Raw genomic sequence first — 21,868 nt, forward strand, 5'->3', positions numbered from 1 at the left:
GCTAAGCAACACCAAGTAAGTTTCAAGTTCTATACTGACATCATCTGAATGGGTGGGGCTGATTTCTTGCTTTGATGCTCTGTAACATCATTATGACACCTTTTATCCATATACAAGAGGCAAGTTTCCATCTGCAGATCCTGACTACGAAGTGATGGACGACATCCACAATGACTACCTCCTGCATTATTTTCCAGCTGATTTCCAGGATAACGGTAAGTGTATCTCTGCCAAGTACTTCCGTGACTGGAGCGTCAGACTGGAACGGAAATTGTATTTTTATTGCTAGTGTAAATGCATAAATATGGCACCAGGATGAACCAGAACAAGAAGTGACATCACATACGTTTATGACATTTGAATTGTGCTCCAAATATTACATACAGAAGATCAGACATTGACATATCAAAGAGTGCTATGAGATTATCACAGAATTATTCTCCAAATATCCCACACTGAAATGGAAGTGCAAAAGCTTACAGCACCTGGTATTCCCAGGCGGTCTCCCATTCAAGTACCGAGCAGGCGCAACTCGGCTAGGCTTCTGAGATCAGACGAGATCGGGTGTTTTCAGGGTGTTGCAGCTGTAAGCGTCAGACTGGAACGGAAATTGTATTTTGATTGCTACTGTAAAGGCATAAATATGGCACCAGGATGAACCACAACACGAAGCGACACCACACACGTTTATGACATTTGAATTGTGCTCCAAAAATTACATGCAAAGATCAAACAGTGACATATCAAAGAGTGCTATGAGATTATAACAGAATTATTCTCCAAATAGCCCACACTGAAATGGACGTGCAAAAGCTTACAGCACCTGGTGTTCCCAGGTGGTCTCCCATTCAAGTACTGACCAGGCCCAACTCTGCTTTGCTTCCGAGATCAGACGAGATCAGGCGTTTTCAGGGTGGTGTGGCCGTAAGCGTCAGACTGGAACGGAAATTGTATTTTTATTGCTAGAGTAAAGACATAACTATGGCACCACAACAAGAAGTGACATCACACACTTTTATGACATTTGAATTGTGTTCCAAATATTACATGCAAAGATCAAACAGTGACATATCAAAGAGTACTATGACGTCATAATGGAGTTATTCTCCAAATGTACCACAATGAAATGGAAGTGCAAAAGCTTACAGCACCTGGCATTCCCAGGCGGTCTCCCATTCAAGTACTGACCAGGCCCAACTCCTCTTTGCTTCCAAGATCAGACGTTTTCAGGGTGGTGTGGCCGTAAGCGTCAGACTGGAATGGAAATTGTATTTTTATTGCTAGTGTAAAGGAATAAATATGGCAAAAGGATGAACCACAACACGAAGCGACATCAGACAAGTTTATGACATTTGAATTGTGCTCCCAATATTACAAACAAAGATGAAACAGTGACATATCAAAGAGTGCTATGAGATTATAACAGAATTATTCTCCAAATATCCCACACTGAAATGGACGTGCAAAAGCTTACAGCACCTGGTGTTCCCAGGCGGTCTCCCATTCAAATACCGAGCAGGCGCAACTCTGCTAGGCTTCTGAGATCAGACGGGATCGGGCGTTTTCAGGGTGGTGTAGCTGTAAGCGTCAGACTGGAACGGAAATTGTATTTTTATTGCTACTGTAAAGGCATAAATATGGCACCAGGATGAACCACAACACGAAGCGACATCAGACAAGTTTATGACATTTGAATTGTGCTCCCAATATTACAAACAAAGATGAAACAGTGACATATCAAAGAGTGCTATGAGATTATAACGGAATTAATCTCCAAATATCCCACACTGATATGGAAGTTCAAAAGCTTACAGCACCTGGTATTCCCAGGCATAAAATGAATCAACTGTTCATTCTGAGTGTTTGAAAGGTCAGCAAGACTACGCCAACAATAAGCACTTACTGTCTTCCAAATATCAAGTCAGTGCCTGTGTTAAGGTCATTTTGCAGACCAAATCCTGAAAAACACCATTTGGATCAAAAGCTCACAAGAGAGATAGAAGCACTTATGGACACTATTCAGCATCAGTGTGTCTGTTTGAGGGATTCTCCATGTAATATCTTCATCAGCTAGCGTTGGTAGAGTTTGTCTTTTTCAACCGTCCCAACAGGAAGCACTTCCTGATTTAAAAAAAAACAGTTAATGCTCGTGTTGGGCCCATAGCAAGGACCGTTCATCAGACCTCTTTCTTCCATGAAGTCCAGAGCTGCTCTTCTTCCATGTTGTTTCTCACATGCATTTTTCTGATGAGGCTGGTCAAATTTTTATCCTGAATGCTTCCACAAACTCCACCTATTTCTTCCACAAGTTTCTACGATGGGGGTATTGCCCATCAGACGGTCCATCAAGGAACAATGCTGTCATGAAGAATGCAAAACATTAGGTGTTGGTGTTTGGTCAATTAGCTTTCAGTGTGTTTACTTCATTAAGATTTGGAACAGACAAGGACACAGTTCTGTGAAACTTTTAACTGGGCACTGTTAAAATATTATTCAATTCAAGATAAAACCTGGATTCAATCCTACTTTCAGATCAACAAGAGTCTGAATCCATAATGGATCCTGAAAGGATTTCTTTCCATGTGAGGAAAATGTGCAGTTTTTCTCAAGTCAGGACAGAAAGACAACCCAACTTTCAAGCACTTTCCAACAATTCCTTCAAAGAAAGTGCATAAAGTTGAAGTATATCTCATACTGAAATTTCCAAAGACATATATGACTGAAGAAGACAAATGTCCAGAGGACATATAACTACCCCAACAAGAAGCACTTACTGCAGCGAGAAACAAAGTCAGTGTTTGTGTCGGGGTAATTATTCTGACCAGATATATAAAGCGTGAAAGTGAATCCTGGACTGCAATCTGTTGAATATAACCTATGCTTTAGTTTCAATTTTACTTTGCATAGTGGACATTGTCACAACCAAGACAACCCCAAAGAGAAGCACTTGTGAAGAAAAGAATCAACAGTGGTTCCTTTGAGGTGATCTGAGAGTGATTTAAGACTAATCATGATCAATCACACTAATATCGTACTAATCATACTAATATGATTTATTTTAATACACAATTTAGAAATTGTATTGCTGCTGTTGCTAAGCAACACCAAGTAAGTTTCAAGTTCTATACTGACATCATCTGAATGGGTGGGGCTGATTTCTTGCTTTGATGCTCTGTAACATCATTATGACACCTTTTATCCATATACAAGAGGCAAGTTTCCATCTGCAGATCCTGACTACGAAGTGATGGACGACATCCACAATGACTACCTCCTGCATTATTTTCCAGCTGATTTCCAGGATAACGGTAAGTGTATCTCTGCCAAGTACTTCCGTGACTGGAGCGTCAGACTGGAACGGAAATTGTATTTTTATTGCTAGTGTAAATGCATAAATATGGCACCAGGATGAACCAGAACAAGAAGTGACATCACATACGTTTATGACATTTGAATTGTGCTCCAAATATTACATACAGAAGATCAGACATTGACATATCAAAGAGTGCTATGAGATTATCACAGAATTATTCTCCAAATATCCCACACTGAAATGGAAGTGCAAAAGCTTACAGCACCTGGTATTCCCAGGCGGTCTCCCATTCAAGTACCGAGCAGGCGCAACTCGGCTAGGCTTCTGAGATCAGACGAGATCGGGTGTTTTCAGGGTGTTGCAGCTGTAAGCGTCAGACTGGAACGGAAATTGTATTTTGATTGCTACTGTAAAGGCATAAATATGGCACCAGGATGAACCACAACACGAAGCGACACCACACACGTTTATGACATTTGAATTGTGCTCCAAAAATTACATGCAAAGATCAAACAGTGACATATCAAAGAGTGCTATGAGATTATAACAGAATTATTCTCCAAATATCCCACACTGAAATGGACGTGCAAAAGCTTACAGCACCTGGTGTTCCCAGGTGGTCTCCCATTCAAGTACTGACCAGGCCCAACTCTGCTTTGCTTCCGAGATCAGACGAGATCAGGCGTTTTCAGGGTGGTGTGGCCGTAAGCGTCAGACTGGAACGGAAATTGTATTTTTATTGCTAGAGTAAAGACATAACTATGGCACCACAACAAGAAGTGACATCACACACTTTTATGACATTTGAATTGTGTTCCAAATATTACATGCAAAGATCAAACAGTGACATATCAAAGAGTACTATGACGTCATAATGGAGTTATTCTCCAAATGTACCACAATGAAATGGAAGTGCAAAAGCTTACAGCACCTGGCATTCCCAGGCGGTTTCCCATTCAAGTACTGACCAGGCCCAACTCCTCTTTGCTTCCAAGATCAGACGTTTTCAGGGTGGTGTGGCCGTAAGCGTCAGACTGGAATGGAAATTGTATTTTTATTGCTAGTGTAAAGGAATAAATATGGCAAAAGGATGAACCACAACACGAAGCGACATCAGACAAGTTTATGACATTTGAATTGTGCTCCCAATATTACAAACAAAGATGAAACAGTGACATATCAAAGAGTGCTATGAGATTATAACAGAATTATTCTCCAAATATCCCACACTGAAATGGACGTGCAAAAGCTTACAGCACCTGGTGTTCCCAGGCGGTCTCCCATTCAAATACCGAGCAGGCGCAACTCTGCTAGGCTTCTGAGATCAGACGGGATCGGGCGTTTTCAGGGTGGTGTAGCTGTAAGCGTCAGACTGGAACGGAAATTGTATTTTTATTGCTACTGTAAAGGCATAAATATGGCACCAGGATGAACCACAACACGAAGCGACATCAGACAAGTTTATGACATTTGAATTGTGCTCCCAATATTACAAACAAAGATGAAACAGTGACATATCAAAGAGTGCTATGAGATTATAACGGAATTAATCTCCAAATATCCCACACTGATATGGAAGTTCAAAAGCTTACAGCACCTGGTATTCCCAGGCATAAAATGAATCAACTGTTCATTCTGAGTGTTTGAAAGGTCAGCAAGACTACGCCAACAATAAGCACTTACTGTCTTCCAAATATCAAGTCAGTGCCTGTGTTAAGGTCATTTTGCAGACCAAATCCTGAAAAACACCATTTGGATCAAAAGCTCACAAGAGAGATAGAAGCACTTATGGACACTATTCAGCATCAGTGTGTCTGTTTGAGGGATTCTCCATGTAATATCTTCATCAGCTAGCGTTGGTAGAGTTTGTCTTTTTCAACCGTCCCAACAGGAAGCACTTCCTGATTTAAAAAAAAACAGTTAATGCTCGTGTTGGGCCCATAGCAAGGACCGTTCATCAGACCTCTTTCTTCCATGAAGTCCAGAGCTGCTCTTCTTCCATGTTGTTTCTCACATGCATTTTTCTGATGAGGCTGGTCAAATTTTTATCCTGAATGCTTCCACAAACTCCACCTATTTCTTCCACAAGTTTCTACGATGGGGGTATTGCCCATCAGACGGTCCATCAAGGAACAATGCTGTCATGAAGAATGCAAAACATTAGGTGTTGGTGTTTGGTCAATTAGCTTTCAGTGTGTTTACTTCATTAAGATTTGGAACAGACAAGGACACAGTTCTGTGAAACTTTTAACTGGGCACTGTTAAAATATTATTCAATTCAAGATAAAACCTGGATTCAATCCTACTTTCAGATCAACAAGAGTCTGAATCCATAATGGATCCTGAAAGGATTTCTTTCCATGTGAGGAAAATGTGCAGTTTTTCTCAAGTCAGGACAGAAAGACAACCCAACTTTCAAGCACTTTCCAACAATTCCTTCAAAGAAAGTGCATAAAGTTGAAGTATATCTCATACTGAAATTTCCAAAGACATATATGACTGAAGAAGACAAATGTCCAGAGGACATATAACTACCCCAACAAGAAGCACTTACTGCAGCGAGAAACAAAGTCAGTGTTTGTGTCGGGGTAATTATTCTGACCAGATATATAAAGCGTGAAAGTGAATCCTGGACTGCAATCTGTTGAATATAACCTATGCTTTAGTTTCAATTTTACTTTGCATAGTGGACATTGTCACAACCAAGACAACCCCAAAGAGAAGCACTTGTGAAGAAAAGAATCAACAGTGGTTCCTTTGAGGTGATCTGAGAGTGATTTAAGACTAATCATGATCAATCACACTAATATTGTACTAATCATACTAATATGATTTATTTTAATACACAATTTAGAAATTGTATTGCTGCTGTTGCTAAGCAACACCAAGTAAGTTTCAAGTTCTATACTGACATCATCTGAATGGGTGGGGCTGATTTCTTGCTTTGATGCTCTGTAACATCATTATGACACCTTTTATCCATATACAAGAGGCAAGTTTCCATCTGCAGATCCTGACTACGAAGTGATGGACGACATCCACAATGACTACCTCCTGCATTATTTTCCAGCTGATTTCCAGGATAACGGTAAGTGTATCTCTGCCAAGTACTTCCGTGACTGGAGCGTCAGACTGGAACGGAAATTGTATTTTTATTGCTAGTGTAAATGCATAAATATGGCACCAGGATGAACCAGAACAAGAAGTGACATCACATACGTTTATGACATTTGAATTGTGCTCCAAATATTACATACAGAAGATCAGACATTGACATATCAAAGAGTGCTATGAGATTATCACAGAATTATTCTCCAAATATCCCACACTGAAATGGAAGTGCAAAAGCTTACAGCACCTGGTATTCCCAGGCGGTCTCCCATTCAAGTACCGAGCAGGCGCAACTCGGCTAGGCTTCTGAGATCAGACGAGATCGGGTGTTTTCAGGGTGTTGCAGCTGTAAGCGTCAGACTGGAACGGAAATTGTATTTTTATTGCTACTGTAAAGGCATAAATATGGCACCAGGATGAACCACAACACGAAGCGACACCACACACGTTTATGACATTTGAATTGTGCTCCAAAAATTACATGCAAAGATCAAACAGTGACATATCAAAGAGTGCTATGAGATTATAACAGAATTATTCTCCAAATATCCCACACTGAAATGGACGTGCAAAAGCTTACAGCACCTGGTGTTCCCAGGTGGTCTCCCATTCAAGTACCGACCAGGCCCAACTCTGCTTTGCTTCCGAGATCAGACGAGATCAGGCGTTTTCAGGGTGGTGTGGCCGTAAGCGTCAGACTGGAACGGAAATTGTATTTTTATTGCTACTGTAAAGGCATAAATATGGCACCAGGATGAACCACAACACGAAGCGACATCAGACAAGTTTATGACATTTGAATTGTGCTCCCAATATTACAAACAAAGATGAAACAGTGACATATCAAAGAGTGCTATGAGATTATAACGGAATTAATCTCCAAATATCCCACACTGATATGGAAGTTCAAAAGCTTACAGCACCTGGTATTCCCAGGCATAAAATGAATCAACTGTTCATTCTGAGTGTTTGAAAGGTCAGCAAGACTACGCCAACAATAAGCACTTACTGTCTTCCAAATATCAAGTCAGTGCCTGTGTTAAGGTCATTTTGCAGACCAAATCCTGAAAAACACCATTTGGATCAAAAGCTCACAAGAGAGATAGAAGCACTTATGGACACTATTCAGCATCAGTGTGTCTGTTTGAGGGATTCTCCATGTAATATCTTCATCAGCTAGCGTTGGTAGAGTTTGTCTTTTTCAACCGTCCCAACAGGAAGCACTTCCTGATTTAAAAAAAAACAGTTAATGCTCGTGTTGGGCCCATAGCAAGGACCGTTCATCAGACCTCTTTCTTCCATGAAGTCCAGAGCTGCTCTTCTTCCATGTTGTTTCTCACATGCATTTTTCTGATGAGGCTGGTCAAATTTTTATCCTGAATGCTTCCACAAACTCCACCTATTTCTTCCACAAGTTTCTACGATGGGGGTATTGCCCATCAGACGGTCCATCAAGGAACAATGCTGTCATGAAGAATGCAAAACATTAGGTGTTGGTGTTTGGTCAATTAGCTTTCAGTGTGTTTACTTCATTAAGATTTGGAACAGACAAGGACACAGTTCTGTGAAACTTTTAACTGGGCACTGTTAAAATATTATTCAATTCAAGATAAAACCTGGATTCAATCCTACTTTCAGATCAACAAGAGTCTGAATCCATAATGGATCCTGAAAGGATTTCTTTCCATGTGAGGAAAATGTGCAGTTTTTCTCAAGTCAGGACAGAAAGACAACCCAACTTTCAAGCACTTTCCAACAATTCCTTCAAAGAAAGTGCATAAAGTTGAAGTATATCTCATACTGAAATTTCCAAAGACATATATGACTGAAGAAGACAAATGTCCAGAGGACATATAACTACCCCAACAAGAAGCACTTACTGCAGCGAGAAACAAAGTCAGTGTTTGTGTCGGGGTAATTATTCTGACCAGATATATAAAGCGTGAAAGTGAATCCTGGACTGCAATCTGTTGAATATAACCTATGCTTTAGTTTCAATTTTACTTTGCATAGTGGACATTGTCACAACCAAGACAACCCCAAAGAGAAGCACTTGTGAAGAAAAGAATCAACAGTGGTTCCTTTGAGGTGATCTGAGAGTGATTTAAGACTAATCATGATCAATCACACTAATATCGTACTAATCATACTAATATGATTTATTTTAATACACAATTTAGAAATTGTATTGCTGCTGTTGCTAAGCAACACCAAGTAAGTTTCAAGTTCTATACTGACATCATCTGAATGGGTGGGGCTGATTTCTTGCTTTGATGCTCTGTAACATCATTATGACACCTTTTATCCATATACAAGAGGCAAGTTTCCATCTGCAGATCCTGACTACGAAGTGATGGACGACATCCACAATGACTACCTCCTGCATTATTTTCCAGCTGATTTCCAGGATAACGGTAAGTGTATCTCTGCCAAGTACTTCCGTGACTGGAGCGTCAGACTGGAACGGAAATTGTATTTTTATTGCTAGTGTAAATGCATAAATATGGCACCAGGATGAACCAGAACAAGAAGTGACATCACATACGTTTATGACATTTGAATTGTGCTCCAAATATTACATACAGAAGATCAGACATTGACATATCAAAGAGTGCTATGAGATTATCACAGAATTATTCTCCAAATATCCCACACTGAAATGGAAGTGCAAAAGCTTACAGCACCTGGTATTCCCAGGCGGTCTCCCATTCAAGTACCGAGCAGGCGCAACTCGGCTAGGCTTCTGAGATCAGACGAGATCGGGTGTTTTCAGGGTGTTGCAGCTGTAAGCGTCAGACTGGAACGGAAATTGTATTTTGATTGCTACTGTAAAGGCATAAATATGGCACCAGGATGAACCACAACACGAAGCGACACCACACACGTTTATGACATTTGAATTGTGCTCCAAAAATTACATGCAAAGATCAAACAGTGACATATCAAAGAGTGCTATGAGATTATAACAGAATTATTCTCCAAATATCCCACACTGAAATGGACGTGCAAAAGCTTACAGCACCTGGTGTTCCCAGGTGGTCTCCCATTCAAGTACTGACCAGGCCCAACTCTGCTTTGCTTCCGAGATCAGACGAGATCAGGCGTTTTCAGGGTGGTGTGGCCGTAAGCGTCAGACTGGAACGGAAATTGTATTTTTATTGCTAGAGTAAAGACATAACTATGGCACCACAACAAGAAGTGACATCACACACTTTTATGACATTTGAATTGTGTTCCAAATATTACATGCAAAGATCAAACAGTGACATATCAAAGAGTACTATGACGTCATAATGGAGTTATTCTCCAAATGTACCACAATGAAATGGAAGTGCAAAAGCTTACAGCACCTGGCATTCCCAGGCGGTCTCCCATTCAAGTACTGACCAGGCCCAACTCCTCTTTGCTTCCAAGATCAGACGTTTTCAGGGTGGTGTGGCCGTAAGCGTCAGACTGGAATGGAAATTGTATTTTTATTGCTAGTGTAAAGGAATAAATATGGCAAAAGGATGAACCACAACACGAAGCGACATCAGACAAGTTTATGACATTTGAATTGTGCTCCCAATATTACAAACAAAGATGAAACAGTGACATATCAAAGAGTGCTATGAGATTATAACAGAATTATTCTCCAAATATCCCACACTGAAATGGACGTGCAAAAGCTTACAGCACCTGGTGTTCCCAGGCGGTCTCCCATTCAAATACCGAGCAGGCGCAACTCTGCTAGGCTTCTGAGATCAGACGGGATCGGGCGTTTTCAGGGTGGTGTAGCTGTAAGCGTCAGACTGGAACGGAAATTGTATTTTTATTGCTACTGTAAAGGCATAAATATGGCACCAGGATGAACCACAACACGAAGCGACATCAGACAAGTTTATGACATTTGAATTGTGCTCCCAATATTACAAACAAAGATGAAACAGTGACATATCAAAGAGTGCTATGAGATTATAACGGAATTAATCTCCAAATATCCCACACTGATATGGAAGTTCAAAAGCTTACAGCACCTGGTATTCCCAGGCATAAAATGAATCAACTGTTCATTCTGAGTGTTTGAAAGGTCAGCAAGACTACGCCAACAATAAGCACTTACTGTCTTCCAAATATCAAGTCAGTGCCTGTGTTAAGGTCATTTTGCAGACCAAATCCTGAAAAACACCATTTGGATCAAAAGCTCACAAGAGAGATAGAAGCACTTATGGACACTATTCAGCATCAGTGTGTCTGTTTGAGGGATTCTCCATGTAATATCTTCATCAGCTAGCGTTGGTAGAGTTTGTCTTTTTCAACCGTCCCAACAGGAAGCACTTCCTGATTTAAAAAAAAACAGTTAATGCTCGTGTTGGGCCCATAGCAAGGACCGTTCATCAGACCTCTTTCTTCCATGAAGTCCAGAGCTGCTCTTCTTCCATGTTGTTTCTCACATGCATTTTTCTGATGAGGCTGGTCAAATTTTTATCCTGAATGCTTCCACAAACTCCACCTATTTCTTCCACAAGTTTCTACGATGGGGGTATTGCCCATCAGACGGTCCATCAAGGAACAATGCTGTCATGAAGAATGCAAAACATTAGGTGTTGGTGTTTGGTCAATTAGCTTTCAGTGTGTTTACTTCATTAAGATTTGGAACAGACAAGGACACAGTTCTGTGAAACTTTTAACTGGGCACTGTTAAAATATTATTCAATTCAAGATAAAACCTGGATTCAATCCTACTTTCAGATCAACAAGAGTCTGAATCCATAATGGATCCTGAAAGGATTTCTTTCCATGTGAGGAAAATGTGCAGTTTTTCTCAAGTCAGGACAGAAAGACAACCCAACTTTCAAGCACTTTCCAACAATTCCTTCAAAGAAAGTGCATAAAGTTGAAGTATATCTCATACTGAAATTTCCAAAGACATATATGACTGAAGAAGACAAATGTCCAGAGGACATATAACTACCCCAACAAGAAGCACTTACTGCAGCGAGAAACAAAGTCAGTGTTTGTGTCGGGGTAATTATTCTGACCAGATATATAAAGCGTGAAAGTGAATCCTGGACTGCAATCTGTTGAATATAACCTATGCTTTAGTTTCAATTTTACTTTGCATAGTGGACATTGTCACAACCAAGACAACCCCAAAGAGAAGCACTTGTGAAGAAAAGAATCAACAGTGGTTCCTTTGAGGTGATCTGAGAGTGATTTAAGACTAATCATGATCAATCACACTAATATTGTACTAATCATACTAATATGATTTATTTTAATACACAATTTAGAAATTGTATTGCTGCTGTTGCTAAGCAACACCAAGTAAGTTTCAAGTTCTATACTGACATCATCTGAATGGGTGGGGCTGATTTCTTGCTTTGATGCTCTGTAACATCATTATGACACCTTTTATCCATATACAAGAGGCAAGTTTCCATCTGCAGATCCTGACTACGAAGTGATGGACGACATCCACAATGACTACCTCCTGCATTATTTTCCAGCTGATTTCCAGGATAACGGTAAGTGTATCTCTGCCAAGTACTTCCGTGACTGGAGCGTCAGACTGGAACGGAAATTGTATTTTTATTGCTAGTGTAAATGCATAAATATGGCACCAGGATGAACCAGAACAAGAAGTGACATCACATACGTTTATGACATTTGAATTGTGCTCCAAATATTACATACAGAAGATCAGACATTGACATATCAAAGAGTGCTATGAGATTATCACAGAATTATTCTCCAAATATCCCACACTGAAATGGAAGTGCAAAAGCTTACAGCACCTGGTATTCCCAGGCGGTCTCCCATTCAAGTACCGAGCAGGCGCAACTCGGCTAGGCTTCTGAGATCAGACGAGATCGGGTGTTTTCAGGGTGTTGCAGCTGTAAGCGTCAGACTGGAACGGAAATTGTATTTTTATTGCTACTGTAAAGGCATAAATATGGCACCAGGATGAACCACAACACGAAGCGACACCACACACGTTTATGACATTTGAATTGTGCTCCAAAAATTACATGCAAAGATCAAACAGTGACATATCAAAGAGTGCTATGAGATTATAACAGAATTATTCTCCAAATATCCCACACTGAAATGGACGTGCAAAAGCTTACAGCACCTGGTGTTCCCAGGTGGTCTCCCATTCAAGTACTGACCAGGCCCAACTCTGCTTTGCTTCCGAGATCAGACGAGATCAGGCGTTTTCAGGGTGGTGTGGCCGTAAGCGTCAGACTGGAACGGAAATTGTATTTTTATTGCTAGAGTAAAGACATAACTATGGCACCACAACAAGAAGTGACATCACACACTTTTATGACATTTGAATTGTGTTCCAAATATTACATGCAAAGATCAAACAGTGACATATCAAAGAGTACTATGACGTCATAATGGAGTTATTCTCCAAATGTACCACAATGAAATGGAAGTGCAAAAGCTTACAGCTCCTGGCATTCCCAGGCGGTTTCCCATTCAAGTACTGACCAGGCCCAACTCCTCTTTGCTTCCAAGATCAGACGTTTTCAGGGTGGTGTGGCCGTAAGCGTCAGACTGGAATGGAAATTGTATTTTTATTGCTAGTGTAAAGGAATAAATATGGCAAAAGGATGAACCACAACACGAAGCGACATCAGACAAGTTTATGACATTTGAATTGTGCTCCCAATATTACAAACAAAGATGAAACAGTGACATATCAAAGAGTGCTATGAGATTATAACAGAATTATTCTCCAAATATCCCACACTGAAATGGACGTGCAAAAGCTTACAGCACCTGGTGTTCCCAGGCGGTCTCCCATTCAAATACCGAGCAGGCGCAACTCTGCTAGGCTTCTGAGATCAGACGGGATCGGGCGTTTTCAGGGTGGTGTAGCTGTAAGCGTCAGACTGGAACGGAAATTGTATTTTTATTGCTACTGTAAAGGCATAAATATGGCACCAGGATGAACCACAACACGAAGCGACATCAGACAAGTTTATGACATTTGAATTGTGCTCCCAATATTACAAACAAAGATGAAACAGTGACATATCAAAGAGTGCTATGAGATTATAACGGAATTAATCTCCAAATATCCCACACTGATATGGAAGTTCAAAAGCTTACAGCACCTGGTATTCCCAGGCATAAAATGAATCAACTGTTCATTCTGAGTGTTTGAAAGGTCAGCAAGACTACGCCAACAATAAGCACTTACTGTCTTCCAAATATCAAGTCAGTGCCTGTGTTAAGGTCATTTTGCAGACCAAATCCTGAAAAACACCATTTGGATCAAAAGCTCACAAGAGAGATAGAAGCACTTATGGACACTATTCAGCATCAGTGTGTCTGTTTGAGGGATTCTCCATGTAATATCTTCATCAGCTAGCGTTGGTAGAGTTTGTCTTTTTCAACCGTCCCAACAGGAAGCACTTCCTGATTTAAAAAAAAACAGTTAATGCTCGTGTTGGGCCCATAGCAAGGACCGTTCATCAGACCTCTTTCTTCCATGAAGTCCAGACCTGCTCTTCTTCCATGTTGTTTCTCACATGCATTTTTCTGATGAGGCTGGTCAAATTTTTATCCTGAATGCTTCCACAAACTCCACCTATTTCTTCCACAAGTTTCTACGATGGGGGTATTGCCCATCAGACGGTCCATCAAGGAACAATGCTGTCATGAAGAATGCAAAACATTAGGTGTTGGTGTTTGGTCAATTAGCTTTCAGTGTGTTTACTTCATTAAGATTTGGAACAGACAAGGACACAGTTCTGTGAAACTTTTAACTGGGCACTGTTAAAATATTATTCAATTCAAGATAAAACCTGGATTCAATCCTACTTTCAGATCAACAAGAGTCTGAATCCATAATGGATCCTGAAAGGATTTCTTTCCATGTGAGGAAAATGTGCAGTTTTTCTCAAGTCAGGACAGAAAGACAACCCAACTTTCAAGCACTTTCCAACAATTCCTTCAAAGAAAGTGCATAAAGTTGAAGTATATCTCATACTGAAATTTCCAAAGACATATATGACTGAAGAAGACAAATGTCCAGAGGACATATAACTACCCCAACAAGAAGCACTTACTGCAGCGAGAAACAAAGTCAGTGTTTGTGTCGGGGTAATTATTCTGACCAGATATATAAAGCGTGAAAGTGAATCCTGGACTGCAATCTGTTGAATATAACCTATGCTTTAGTTTCAATTTTACTTTGCATAGTGGACATTGTCACAACCAAGACAACCCCAAAGAGAAGCACTTGTGAAGAAAAGAATCAACAGTGGTTCCTTTGAGGTGATCTGAGAGTGATTTAAGACTAATCATGATCAATCACACTAATATCGTACTAATCATACTAATATGATTTATTTTAATACACAATTTAGAAATTGTATTGCTGCTGTTGCTAAGCAACACCAAGTAAGTTTCAAGTTCTATACTGACATCATCTGAATGGGTGGGGCTGATTTCTTGCTTTGATGCTCTGTAACATCATTATGACACCTTTTATCCATATACAAGAGGCAAGTTTCCATCTGCAGATCCTGACTACGAAGTGATGGACGACATCCACAATGACTACCTCCTGCATTATTTTCCAGCTGATTTCCAGGATAACGGTAAGTGTATCTCTGCCAAGTACTTCCGTGACTGGAGCGTCAGACTGGAACGGAAATTGTATTTTTATTGCTAGTGTAAATGCATAAATATGGCACCAGGATGAACCAGAACAAGAAGTGACATCACATACGTTTATGACATTTGAATTGTGCTCCAAATATTACATACAGAAGATCAGACATTGACATATCAAAGAGTGCTATGAGATTATCACAGAATTATTCTCCAAATATCCCACACTGAAATGGAAGTGCAAAAGCTTACAGCACCTGGTATTCCCAGGCGGTCTCCCATTCAAGTACCGAGCAGGCGCAACTCGGCTAGGCTTCTGAGATCAGACGAGATCGGGTGTTTTCAGGGTGTTGCAGCTGTAAGCGTCAGACTGGAACGGAAATTGTATTTTGATTGCTACTGTAAAGGCATAAATATGGCACCAGGATGAACCACAACACGAAGCGACACCACACACGTTTATGACATTTGAATTGTGCTCCAAAAATTACATGCAAAGATCAAACAGTGACATATCAAAGAGTGCTATGAGATTATAACAGAATTATTCTCCAAATATCCCACACTGAAATGGACGTGCAAAAGCTTACAGCACCTGGTGTTCCCAGGTGGTCTCCCATTCAAGTACTGACCAGGCCCAACTCTGCTTTGCTTCCGAGATCAGACGAGATCAGGCGTTTTCAGGGTGGTGTGGCCGTAAGCGTCAGACTGGAACGGAAATTGTATTTTTATTGCTAGAGTAAAGACATAACTATGGCACCACAACAAGAAGTGACATCACACACTTTTATGACATTTGAATTGTGTTCCAAATATTACATGCAAAGATCAAACAGTGACATATCAAAGAGTACTATGACGTCATAATGGAGTTATTCTCCAAATGTACCACAATGAAATGGAAGTGCAAAAGCTTACAGCACCTGGCATTCCCAGGCGGTCTCCCATTCAAGTACTGACCAGGCCCAACTCCTCTTTGCTTCCAAGATCAGACGTTTTCAGGGTGGTGTGGCCGTAAGCGTCAGACTGGAATGGAAATTGTATTTTTATTGCTAGTGTAAAGGAATAAATATGGCAAAAGGATGAACCACAACACGAAGCGACATCAGACAAGTTTATGACATTTGAATTGTGCTCCCAATATTACAAACAAAGATGAAACAGTGACATATCAAAGAGTGCTATGAGATTATAACAGAATTATTCTCCAAATATCCCACACTGAAATGGACGTGCAAAAGCTTACAGCACCTGGTGTTCCCAGGCGGTCTCCCATTCAAATACCGAGCAGGCGCAACTCTGCTAGGCTTCTGAGATCAGACGGGATCGGGCGTTTTCAGGGTGGTGTAGCTGTAAGCGTCAGACTGGAACGGAAATTGTATTTTTATTGCTACTGTAAAGGCATAAATATGGCACCAGGATGAACCACAACACGAAGCGACATCAGACAAGTTTATGACATTTGAATTGTGCTCCCAATATTACAAACAAAGATGAAACAGTGACATATCAAAGAGTGCTATGAGATTATAACGGAATTAATCTCCAAATATCCCACACTGATATGGAAGTTCAAAAGCTTACAGCACCTGGTATTCCCAGGCATAAAATGAATCAACTGTTCATTCTGAGTGTTTGAAAGGTCAGCAAGACTACGCCAACAATAAGCACTTACTGTCTTCCAAATATCAAGTCAGTGCCTGTGTTAAGGTCATTTTGCAGACCAAATCCTGAAAAACACCATTTGGATCAAAAGCTCACAAGAGAGATAGAAGCACTTATGGACACTATTCAGCATCAGTGTGTCTGTTTGAGGGATTCTCCATGTAATATCTTCATCAGCTAGCGTTGGTAGAGTTTGTCTTTTTCAACCGTCCCAACAGGAAGCACTTCCTGATTTAAAAAAAAACAGTTAATGCTCGTGTTGGGCCCATAGCAAGGACCGTTCATCAGACCTCTTTCTTCCATGAAGTCCAGACCTGCTCTTCTTCCATGTTGTTTCTCACATGCATTTTTCTGATGAGGCTGGTCAAATTTTTATCCTGAATGCTTCCACAAACTCCACCTATTTCTTCCACAAGTTTCTACGATGGGGGTATTGCCCATCAGACGGTCCATCAAGGAACAATGCTGTCATGAAGAATGCAAAACATTAGGTGTTGGTGTTTGGTCAATTAGCTTTCAGTGTGTTTACTTCATTAAGATTTGGAACAGACAAGGACACAGTTCTGTGAAACTTTTAACTGGGCACTGTTAAAATATTATTCAATTCAAGATAAAACCTGGATTCAATCCTACTTTCAGATCAACAAGAGTCTGAATCCATAATGGATCCTGAAAGGATTTCTTTCCATGTGAGGAAAATGTGCAGTTTTTCTCAAGTCAGGACAGAAAGACAACCCAACTTTCAAGCACTTTCCAACAATTCCTTCAAAGAAAGTGCATAAAGTTGAAGTATATCTCATACTGAAATTTCCAAAGACATATATGACTGAAGAAGACAAATGTCCAGAGGACATATAACTACCCCAACAAGAAGCACTTACTGCAGCGAGAAACAAAGTCAGTGTTTGTGTCGGGGTAATTATTCTGACCAGATATATAAAGCGTGAAAGTGAATCCTGGACTGCAATCTGTTGAATATAACCTATGCTTTAGTTTCAATTTTACTTTGCATAGTGGACATTGTCACAACCAAGACAACCCCAAAGAGAAGCACTTGTGAAGAAAAGAATCAACAGTGGTTCCTTTGAGGTGATCTGAGAGTGATTTAAGACTAATCATGATCAATCACACTAATATCGTACTAATCATACTAATATGATTTATTTTAATACACAATTTAGAAATTGTATTGCTGCTGTTGCTAAGCAACACCAAGTAAGTTTCAAGTTCTATACTGACATCATCTGAATGGGTGGGGCTGATTTCTTGCTTTGATGCTCTGTAACATCATTATGACACCTTTTATCCATATACAAGAGGCAAGTTTCCATCTGCAGATCCTGACTACGAAGTGATGGACGACATCCACAATGACTACCTCCTGCATTATTTTCCAGCTGATTTCCAGGATAACGGTAAGTGTATCTCTGCCAAGTACTTCTGTGACTGGAGCGTCAGACTGGAACGGAAATTGTATTTTTATTGCTAGTGTAAATGCATAAATATGGCACCAGGATGAACCAGAACAAGAAGTGACATCACATAGGTTTATGACATTTGAATTGTGCTCCAAATATTACATACAGAAGATCAGACATTGACATATCAAAGAGTGCTATGAGATTATCACAGAATTATTCTCCAAATATCCCACACTGAAATGGAAGTGCAAAAGCTTACAGCACCTGGTATTCCCAGGCGGTCTCCCATTCAAGTACCGAGCAGGCGCAACTCGGCTAGGCTTCTGAGATCAGACGAGATCGGGTGTTTTCAGGGTGTTGCAGCTGTAAGCGTCAGACTGGAACGGAAATTGTATTTTGATTGCTACTGTAAAGGCATAAATATGGCACCAGGATGAACCACAACACGAAGCGACACCACACACGTTTATGACATTTGAATTGTGCTCCAAAAATTACATGCAAAGATCAAACAGTGACATATCAAAGAGTGCTATGAGATTATAACAGAATTATTCTCCAAATATCCCACACTGAAATGGACGTGCAAAAGCTTACAGCACCTGGTGTTCCCAGGTGGTCTCCCATTCAAGTACTGACCAGGCCCAACTCTGCTTTGCTTCCGAGATCAGACGAGATCAGGCGTTTTCAGGGTGGTGTGGCCGTAAGCGTCAGACTGGAACGGAAATTGTATTTTTATTGCTAGAGTAAAGACATAACTATGGCACCACAACAAGAAGTGACACCACACACGTTTATGACATTTGAATTGTGCTCCAAAAATTACATGCAAAGATCAAACAGTGACATATCAAAGAGTACTATGACGTCATAATGGAGTTATTCTCCAAATGTACCACAATGAAATGGAAGTGCAAAAGCTTACAGCACCTGGCATTCCCAGGCGGTTTCCCATTCAAGTACTGACCAGGCCCAACTCCTCTTTGCTTCCAAGATCAGACGTTTTCAGGGTGGTGTGGCCGTAAGCGTCAGACTGGAATGGAAATTGTATTTTTATTGCTAGTGTAAAGGAATAAATATGGCAAAAGGATGAACCACAACACGAAGCGACATCAGACAAGTTTATGACATTTGAATTGTGCTCCCAATATTACAAACAAAGATGAAACAGTGACATATCAAAGAGTGCTATGAGATTATAACAGAATTATTCTCCAAATATCCCACACTGAAATGGACGTGCAAAAGCTTACAGCACCTGGTGTTCCCAGGCGGTCTCCCATTCAAATACCGAGCAGGCGCAACTCTGCTAGGCTTCTGAGATCAGACGGGATCGGGCGTTTTCAGGGTGGTGTAGCTGTAAGCGTCAGACTGGAACGGAAATTGTATTTTTATTGCTACTGTAAAGGCATAAATATGGCACCAGGATGAACCACAACACGAAGCGACATCAGACAAGTTTATGACATTTGAATTGTGCTCCCAATATTACAAACAAAGATGAAACAGTGACATATCAAAGAGTGCTATGAGATTATAACGGAATTAATCTCCAAATATCCCACACTGATATGGAAGTTCAAAAGCTTACAGCACCTGGTATTCCCAGGCATAAAATGAATCAACTGTTCATTCTGAGTGTTTGAAAGGTCAGCAAGACTACGCCAACAATAAGCACTTACTGTCTTCCAAATATCAAGTCAGTGCCTGTGTTAAGGTCATTTTGCAGACCAAATCCTGAAAAACACCATTTGGATCAAAAGCTCACAAGAGAGATAGAAGCACTTATGGACACTATTCAGCATCAGTGTGTCTGTTTGAGGGATTCTCCATGTAATATCTTCATCAGCTAGCGTTGGTAGAGTTTGTCTTTTTCAACCGTCCCAACAGGAAGCACTTCCTGATTTAAAAAAAAACAGTTAATGCTCGTGTTGGGCCCATAGCAAGGACCGTTCATCAGACCTCTTTCTTCCATGAAGTCCAGACCTGCTCTTCTTCCATGTTGTTTCTCACATGCATTTTTCTGATGAGGCTGGTCAAATTTTTATCCTGAATGCTTCCACAAACTCCACCTATTTCTTCCACAAGTTTCTACGATGGGGGTATTGCCCATCAGACGGTCCATCAAGGAACAATGCTGTCATGAAGAATGCAAAACATTAGGTGTTGGTGTTTGGTCAATTAGCTTTCAGTGTGTTTACTTCATTAAGATTTGGAACAGACAAGGACACAGTTCTGTGAAACTTTTAACTGGGCACTGTTAAAATATTATTCAATTCAAGATAAAACCTGGATTCAATCCTACTTTCAGATCAACAAGAGTCTGAATCCATAATGGATCCTGAAAGGATTTCTTTCCATGTGAGGAAAATGTGCAGTTTTTCTCAAGTCAGGACAGAAAGACAACCCAACTTTCAAGCACTTTCCAACAATTCCTTCAAAGAAAGTGCATAAAGTTGAAGTATATCTCATACTGAAATTTCCAAAGACATATATGACTGAAGAAGACAAATGTCCAGAGGACATATAACTACCCCAACAAGAAGCACTTACTGCAGCGAGAAACAAAGTCAGTGTTTGTGTCGGGGTAATTATTCTGACCAGATATATAAAGCGTGAAAGTGAATCCTGGACTGCAATCTGTTGAATATAACCTATGCTTTAGTTTCAATTTTACTTTGCATAGTGGACATTGTCACAACCAAGACAACCCCAAAGAGAAGCACTTGTGAAGAAAAGAATCAACAGTGGTTCCTTTGAGGTGATCTGAGAGTGATTTAAGACTAATCATGATCAATCACACTAATATCGTACTAATCATACTAATATGATTTATTTTAATACACAATTTAGAAATTGTATTGCTGCTGTTGCTAAGCAACACCAAGTAAGTTTCAAGTTCTATACTGACATCATCTGAATGGGTGGGGCTGATTTCTTGCTTTGATGCTCTGTAACATCATTATGACACCTTTTATCCATATACAAGAGGCAAGTTTCCATCTGCAGATCCTGACTACGAAGTGATGGACGACATCCACAATGACTACCTCCTGCATTATTTTCCAGCTGATTTCCAGGATAACGGTAAGTGTATCTCTGCCAAGTACTTCTGTGACTGGAGCGTCAGACTGGAACGGAAATTGTATTTTTATTGCTAGTGTAAATGCATAAATATGGCACCAGGATGAACCAGAACAAGAAGTGACATCACATAGGTTTATGACATTTGAATTGTGCTCCAAATATTACATACAGAAGATCAGACATTGACATATCAAAGAGTGCTATGAGATTATCACAGAATTATTCTCCAAATATCCCACACTGAAATGGAAGTGCAAAAGCTTACAGCACCTGGTATTCCCAGGCGGTCTCCCATTCAAGTACCGAGCAGGCGCAACTCGGCTAGGCTTCTGAGATCAGACGAGATCGGGTGTTTTCAGGGTGTTGCAGCTGTAAGCGTCAGACTGGAACGGAAATTGTATTTTGATTGCTACTGTAAAGGCATAAATATGGCACCAGGATGAACCACAACACGAAGCGACACCACACACGTTTATGACATTTGAATTGTGCTCCAAAAATTACATGCAAAGATCAAACAGTGACATATCAAAGAGTGCTATGAGATTATAACAGAATTATTCTCCAAATATCCCACACTGAAATGGACGTGCAAAAGCTTACAGCACCTGGTGTTCCCAGGTGGTCTCCCATTCAAGTACTGACCAGGCCCAACTCT

The sequence above is a fragment of the Telmatherina bonti genome, assembly GCF_933228915.1.
Source record: "Telmatherina bonti genome assembly, chromosome: 11".
Taxonomy (NCBI): Eukaryota; Metazoa; Chordata; class Actinopteri; order Atheriniformes; family Telmatherinidae; genus Telmatherina; species Telmatherina bonti.